A 6,467-nucleotide genomic window follows, 5' to 3' on the forward strand; every position below is an offset into this window, starting at 1 on the left:
AGTGAGTACAGACCCAGTCGCTGTAACCTCTCCCAGAAGTTAAACTTCTCCATCCCTCTGATCCTGGAAGTAAAGGTTCGATGGACTCCTTCCAGTTGCCGTATTGCGCCTAGTGTGAACGGAGTCCAGAGCTGGCAGCAGTATTCAAGGATAGGTATTACAAGGGCTCTGAAGTGTGTGATCATCGGTTCCGCTTCTCTCGTTCTGAACGTCCGCCAGATCCATCCCATCTGTCGTCTACCTTTTGCGGTTATTGCCGGTATGTGATCACCAAAATTGACCTGATTGTTCATCAACACTCCTAGATCGCGAACGAGTCGCTTCTCTTCGATTTCCGAGTTGTCAGGTGCCAGGTAGCGGTGATCCATTCCAGCTTTTCCGGTTCCTCTGTACCTCAGGACCTCAAACTTGGTTCCGTTGAACTGCATGTTGTTCACTAGGGCCCAGTCAGATATTGCAGAGAGGTCTTCTTGCAACCTCTCACTGTCAGTCCTGTCAGTGTTGGTCATTAATATCCTGGTGTCGTCCGCGAATGACGATGCAGTGGCGTGGTTCACTGCCACATCTATGTCGGCGATGTGGATGAGGAAGAGGATTGGGCCGAGTACCGTTCCCTGTGGTACTCCCCTCTTCACCCTAGCCACGCTTGATCTCGAGCCTCCAACGACTACAGCTTGTAGTCTTTCTGTTAGGAAGCTATGGATCCATGCCAGCAATTCACCTCCGACTCCCAGCAGTCTTAATTTTCTGAAGAGCACTCCATGGTCAACTTTGTCAAACGCTTTCGCACTTTAATCTACCAATCTAAAAAATTATCCACATATACATATAAAAAATCAGTCTTTTATTTCTATATATATGGGGATTATTTTTGAGATTGGTAGATTAAAGTAGACATCCATGTAGGGAAGGTGAAACATAAGAATAACTGTGTAAAATAACTGTAAGCAAACTGAAACATGAAAAAAATTAACAAGTAACAACTAACATGTTGACACTATATATACACTGGGAACCTTACTTCTAACAGTTATTTCCAGGGGAACCTAGGGGAACCATATTTTACTGAGAATTAGTTGCTAGAAAAAAAGGCTCCCGGTAGAAATACGTGCAATAAAATATGGTTCCCCTAGGTTTCCCTGAAAATAAGTGTTAGAAATAAGGTTCATAGTGAAAATATTATAAGGGGAACCTTATTTCTGACAGTTATTTCCAGGGGAACCATATTTTATTGCAATAGTAACAGGCTGAGGTTGACAACATTACACCGAAATCTTTCGTACAGTTTTATTCTGCAATTTATATTATGTATGTATCATGCTGGTTTTTAAATAATATTTGATACTATTAAGTAAAATCTAAAGGACTTTGTCTATAAATGTAGCGATAGCGCTGTAGCAGCAAAAACTCGCATCGCTACTCAAATATGTAGCGGGCGCTACCGCTACCGCTACATTGCCTTATATGCAGCGCCGCTACCGCTACATGTAACGCGCTACTGCCCACCTCTGCAAGTTAGAGGTCAGTTGTATCCCAGACTCAAATATTCTCACCTCCGCCATCACAGTCCTCGTGCAGCTGAGTAGCGTTTCATGTCAATACTGACGAAATAATAGATTTATTCTTTGGTATATGACAAACAGATCATTTGCATTGTAATTAGCAATCACTCACTCTGTAGTTATTATAAGAATCTGAGCGTGTTATAAGTAATAAGCAATCTCCTACATAGCTTCGAACCCACTGTAGTCAGTGAGACTGTAGTCAGTGAGTACGGCAATTAAATGTTAAAGAATTTCGATTACTAGAATGGAAATTAATTTTTCGACGTTAATATGCATTTAAATAACCTACTTAAAAGTACTTATTATATTTACTAATTATATTTTCGCAGCTTGTAATAGCTTCTTAACATCTTGCAAACCACCAACACTTGCACGAACGCTTTGCTGCGCATTGAATCCGCTCGTGGATCATTTCTATGGATCGTGACGTCCATGACTGAATTACTTTCAAGGAGGTAATTAATTTCTACGTATCCCTCACTAGTAAACTTTTGAGATAAGAGCAGAGTGTTAGGAATATTATTGGAAGCAATCGCTTCCTGTTTCTTATTATTTCAAGAATAACGTTGACTCGCATGATAAGACAGCATGGAAAACTCAATTGCCGTGCAACGAGTTTTTCAACCGATGGCGTTGAAAGTTGACGAGATGTAAAGAAACTATTTCGACTGAAAATAGTAATTAGAGAACAGTGAATAACTCTCACAGTTATATATCATTCGAAGTTCACCACCCATTTATTTGATCTGCTTTTTTCAATTACCTGAACTCTAAATCCTTTTGAAGCCAGTGGGTTCGACGACTTCAAATTGGCGTCTCTCGTTATAGAAAACTCGGTAGTTAAAACTCGATAGTTATGCACAAGTTTTCTTGTCGTCCATGTGAGAGTTGAATACAATGGAAGTATCCCAGTAATTAGGGGTGTTCAGTAGGAATGAATGAGCTGTTTTATTTGTCGTCCTTCTATGAAGAAAGTGTAATAGTATCATCGATAAGAATGAATGGTGTTCAGTAATTATGCACGAGTGGTATTTTGTCGTAATAAAGACAAAAGACAAAAGAATTTAGAATGTAATAAAAATATTTTGATAAATTATGGCTGTTATAAGTTACGCATTTATTGTTTTCCTGCAGTTCAACCCAAAATTAGATGTAATATAATAAAACCTATTTATGAATTTAAAAAAAAGAGATCATATGGGTTATATACGAAGGGGTTACGTTAGGTTAGGGTTATATATAACCCTAACCTAACGAGGTTGGTGTTTTTTTGGCGTCCGGTAATGTAGTTCATTTATTATCGTGTCCGGTTTTCAGATACAAACTAATTGCAGAGTTAATTACCGTACTCGATTTTGTCCGGTTTTGTACCCCCTGTCCGGTAATGTTACTAATTTTGTCAGGTAATTGTTCGAAATTCTTATATATATATACAGATATAAAATAAGATCTTATAAAACATGGTTCTATAAGATTTGCACGCGTTTGTCTGTCTCGCAACGTTGCCCATCCCAGGCCGTGTTGCATGTTATTCAGTGGAAGTCCGGCAGAAACGATGCGAGACTCGCCGTGCTGTAGTACGTTGCACTTTTTAGAGGTTGGCAGCATCTACTGCTGTCAACTGTACCGTGTCAACTGTGTGCAAGAATGCCAGCTGTGCGCAGGAGTGCTAGCTATGCGCAGGAGTGCCAGCTGTGCGCAGGAGTGCCAGCTATGCGGAGGAGTGCCAGATGTGCGCCGGAGTGCCACTGCGCGCATGAATTTCAGCTGTGCGCAGGAGTGTCAGCTGTGCGCAGGAGTGTCAGCTGTGCGCAGGAGTGTCAGCTGTGCGCAGGAGTGTCAGCTGTGCGCAGGAGTGTCAGCTGTGCGCAGGAGTGCCAGCTATGCGCAGTAGTGCCAGCTGTGCACAGGGGTGCCAGCTGTACGCAGGAGTGCCAACTATGCGCAGGAGTGCCAGCTGTGCACAGGGGTGCCAGCTGTGCGCAGGAGTGCCAGTAGTGCGCAGGAGTGCCAGCTGTGCGCAGCGCAGAAGTGTCAGCTGTGCGCAGGAGTGCCAGCTATGCGCAGGAGTGTCAGCTGTGCGCTGGAGTGCTAGTTGTGCGCAGGGGTGCCAGCTGTGCGCAGGGGTCTGATTGTCAGCTGTGCGAAGGAATGTCAACTGTGCGCAAGAGTGCCAGCTGTGCGCAGGAGTGCCAGCTGTGAGCAGGAGTACCAGGTGTGCGCAGGAACTTCCCTACGCACACCTGGATTCCGCAGCGAGCTTCACTTGTTTGGCTTCTTGACTTCTGTCGCGGTCACCAACCTCCACGTCGCCCAGACTTATCCATCGGATCCGTAAGAGATTGAAGTCTCCCCCCATTATCAGGCTGGAGGATGGTTCACCCAGTTCAGCCACCCTGGTTTCTATTTCCTCCAGAGTTTTGCTAAAATTTTCCGATGAACAAGCAGGCGGCCTATATAGACTATGGCTACGCAGAGGTCAAGTTTTTTATGTTTAGTACGTGTTCAACAAATCCATCAGAGTTTCCAGATTCCCATCTCAATTCCACCGTGCTTCTTGCGAGGGAGTTCCTAAGGTAAACAATTACTCCTCCCTTCTTCATCCCTCCAATTCGGAGCGCACGATAATGCTTAAATCCTTTCATTGCAATTTCTGTATACAGGATATCCTTCCTTAGGTGCGATTCCGTTAGTGCAATCATAAAGATCCCACCCTCTCTCTCAGCACGCCGATCTTGTGTCGTGCTCTTTGTGGGAAGAGCCCCTCGATATTGGCCAGCAGGATGCCAGACTCTTCCCTTCTTGGTGTTCTTACCTGCAGCGACACCGATCTGCCAGGCGTCCCTGATCTAGCAGCTCCTTTATCTGGAGTTGCATCATTTCCAATTGGTATTACATTTTGGTCCTTCATGTCTAAAAATCTCCAAGGGTAACCTCTTGCTCCTCACTTGCTTCTTTGCCCCGTGTACATCGGCAACTCAGTGGATTAGCTAAGTCGCCTGCTCTTCTCCATTGACTCCGCTCATTTCCAAAAAGGACATCACCGCTCCTTCCAACGGTGTTTCTCTCAGCGTTGCTCTGTCTTCCCTGAGCGCGAGGGGCGGGCGGTGCGGTGGGCATCTCCATTTGCTGTGAGGGCATACCATTGGTTCTCGCTCTATTGCCGTTTTCTCCACTCTATTTTCTTGATTTGATGTGGTGGAAACGACAGTTTTCTCTCGTGCAGTCCTCTCTGTTCGTGATACTCCAGCACAGCGTACAATGATAGAAGGGACAATCCTTACCTTTTTTGCACCCTCTGAGATGACCGCTTCCATAATCGAAGAATTTATAACACATTCTAGGGTGTGAGAATGTGCATCCTTCACTGTTCTACCCGTATTCACATTTCTTTTGAAGGTGTTTCAAGCAAACACCTTTTTTATCTCGCGGTCTGCCTGAGGATACATAGGCTTCTTGCGAGGAGGGTAAGGTTGGAAAAGATGATGGCACACCGATCTCCAAATCCAGAAGGTTCATGGTAGGGTTGTGAGCAATGTGGGAATGAGGGGTTTGAGCAGGGCGGAGAGTGGGATCGGAAGTAATTGTGGGGGTGTTGGTGGGACTGAGGGTCTGATTAAGGGTGGGGGTAGTGTTAGTACTGGGGGCTAGGGGTGGGAGCGGTGGTAAGGGTGGGGCTCAGAGCCCCACATATATGGGTGGAAGTGGCGTTTTGGCTTATGGCAGGGGTAAGGTTGGGGAGAGGAGTGGGGAGGAGGCATATGAGGAGGAGGTGGAGGGGAAATGGGAAGGGGAGGAGGAAATTGAGGGGGCTGTTCTGGATATGTCTGTTTGCCGAACATTCATGGCTGCCTGAAGTTTTGTTTTACTCACGTTGTATTTATTTCCGCATTCTCTCATAACGCAGTGTTCGCATTCATATGAAACTCTGGTATGGTCAAGCCTCACGCGAACGTAAAGCGGAAGAGCTGTATAACGAAGGTGTATAAACGAACGAAATTTGTTGCTTTGGACGGCTAATGGTGCTTTGCGTGACTTACGGCAAATTGTACATGAACTACCCTTTTTAGGCTCAATCACAACACATTTTGCCATAATGCCGTATTTTTATCCAATTTGTTTATCTAGTTGCACTAGTTCTGTTTTTCAAGATTCACTATTTCAATGGATAGTGAGTTCGAAAGGTTTTACTATTTCTCAGTAGTCTTGCCAAGCTTTACTATCTCTTCTTGTTTGGGTTCCAGGGTAAGGAATTTTGGCCGCGGCTGGCGCGGTCTGGCGACCGGATAGAGGTAATAAAATTTAGTTCAGGCCTGGGCTCGAATGCACACTTCCAGCACTCCCTGCACACTTGAGTCACCAAAGCATTCACCGTATTTTCTTTAAATATCTAATTATATGTGAGTAGTATAGATAATAGGTGTACCGTCACACTTTGCATAAATGCTTAAATCATAGGCCACCACAACCATTTACCCCGAATCTTGTCCAACATAATTAACCAATTACCCCTGAATAAAACCTATTCATTTGCTCACAATCTTATTTCGAATATTACCCATCGTCACACTTTCCATAAACAGCTTAAATCATAGGTTACCACAATCATTTACCCCGAATCTTGCCCAACAAAATTAACCAATTATCCCTTAGTAAAACCTCATACAGAATCATTTCAAATCTTACCCAACAAAATTACCCAATTACTCCCGAATAAAACCTCCTTCAATATTATTACGAATCTTGTCCAACAAAATTGCCCAATTACTCCCGAATAAAACCTCATACGATATTATTACCCTGAATTTGCACAAACAGCATAACAGGCTACCGATCATTTACCCCGATTTTACTACACTCTTTAACCGAAAATAACCTAGAGCGTGTCTCTTATACACATCT

This window comes from Hyalella azteca, unplaced genomic scaffold, assembly GCF_000764305.2.
Source record: "Hyalella azteca isolate HAZT.00-mixed unplaced genomic scaffold, Hazt_2.0.2 contig3816, whole genome shotgun sequence".
Taxonomy (NCBI): Eukaryota; Metazoa; Arthropoda; class Malacostraca; order Amphipoda; family Hyalellidae; genus Hyalella; species Hyalella azteca.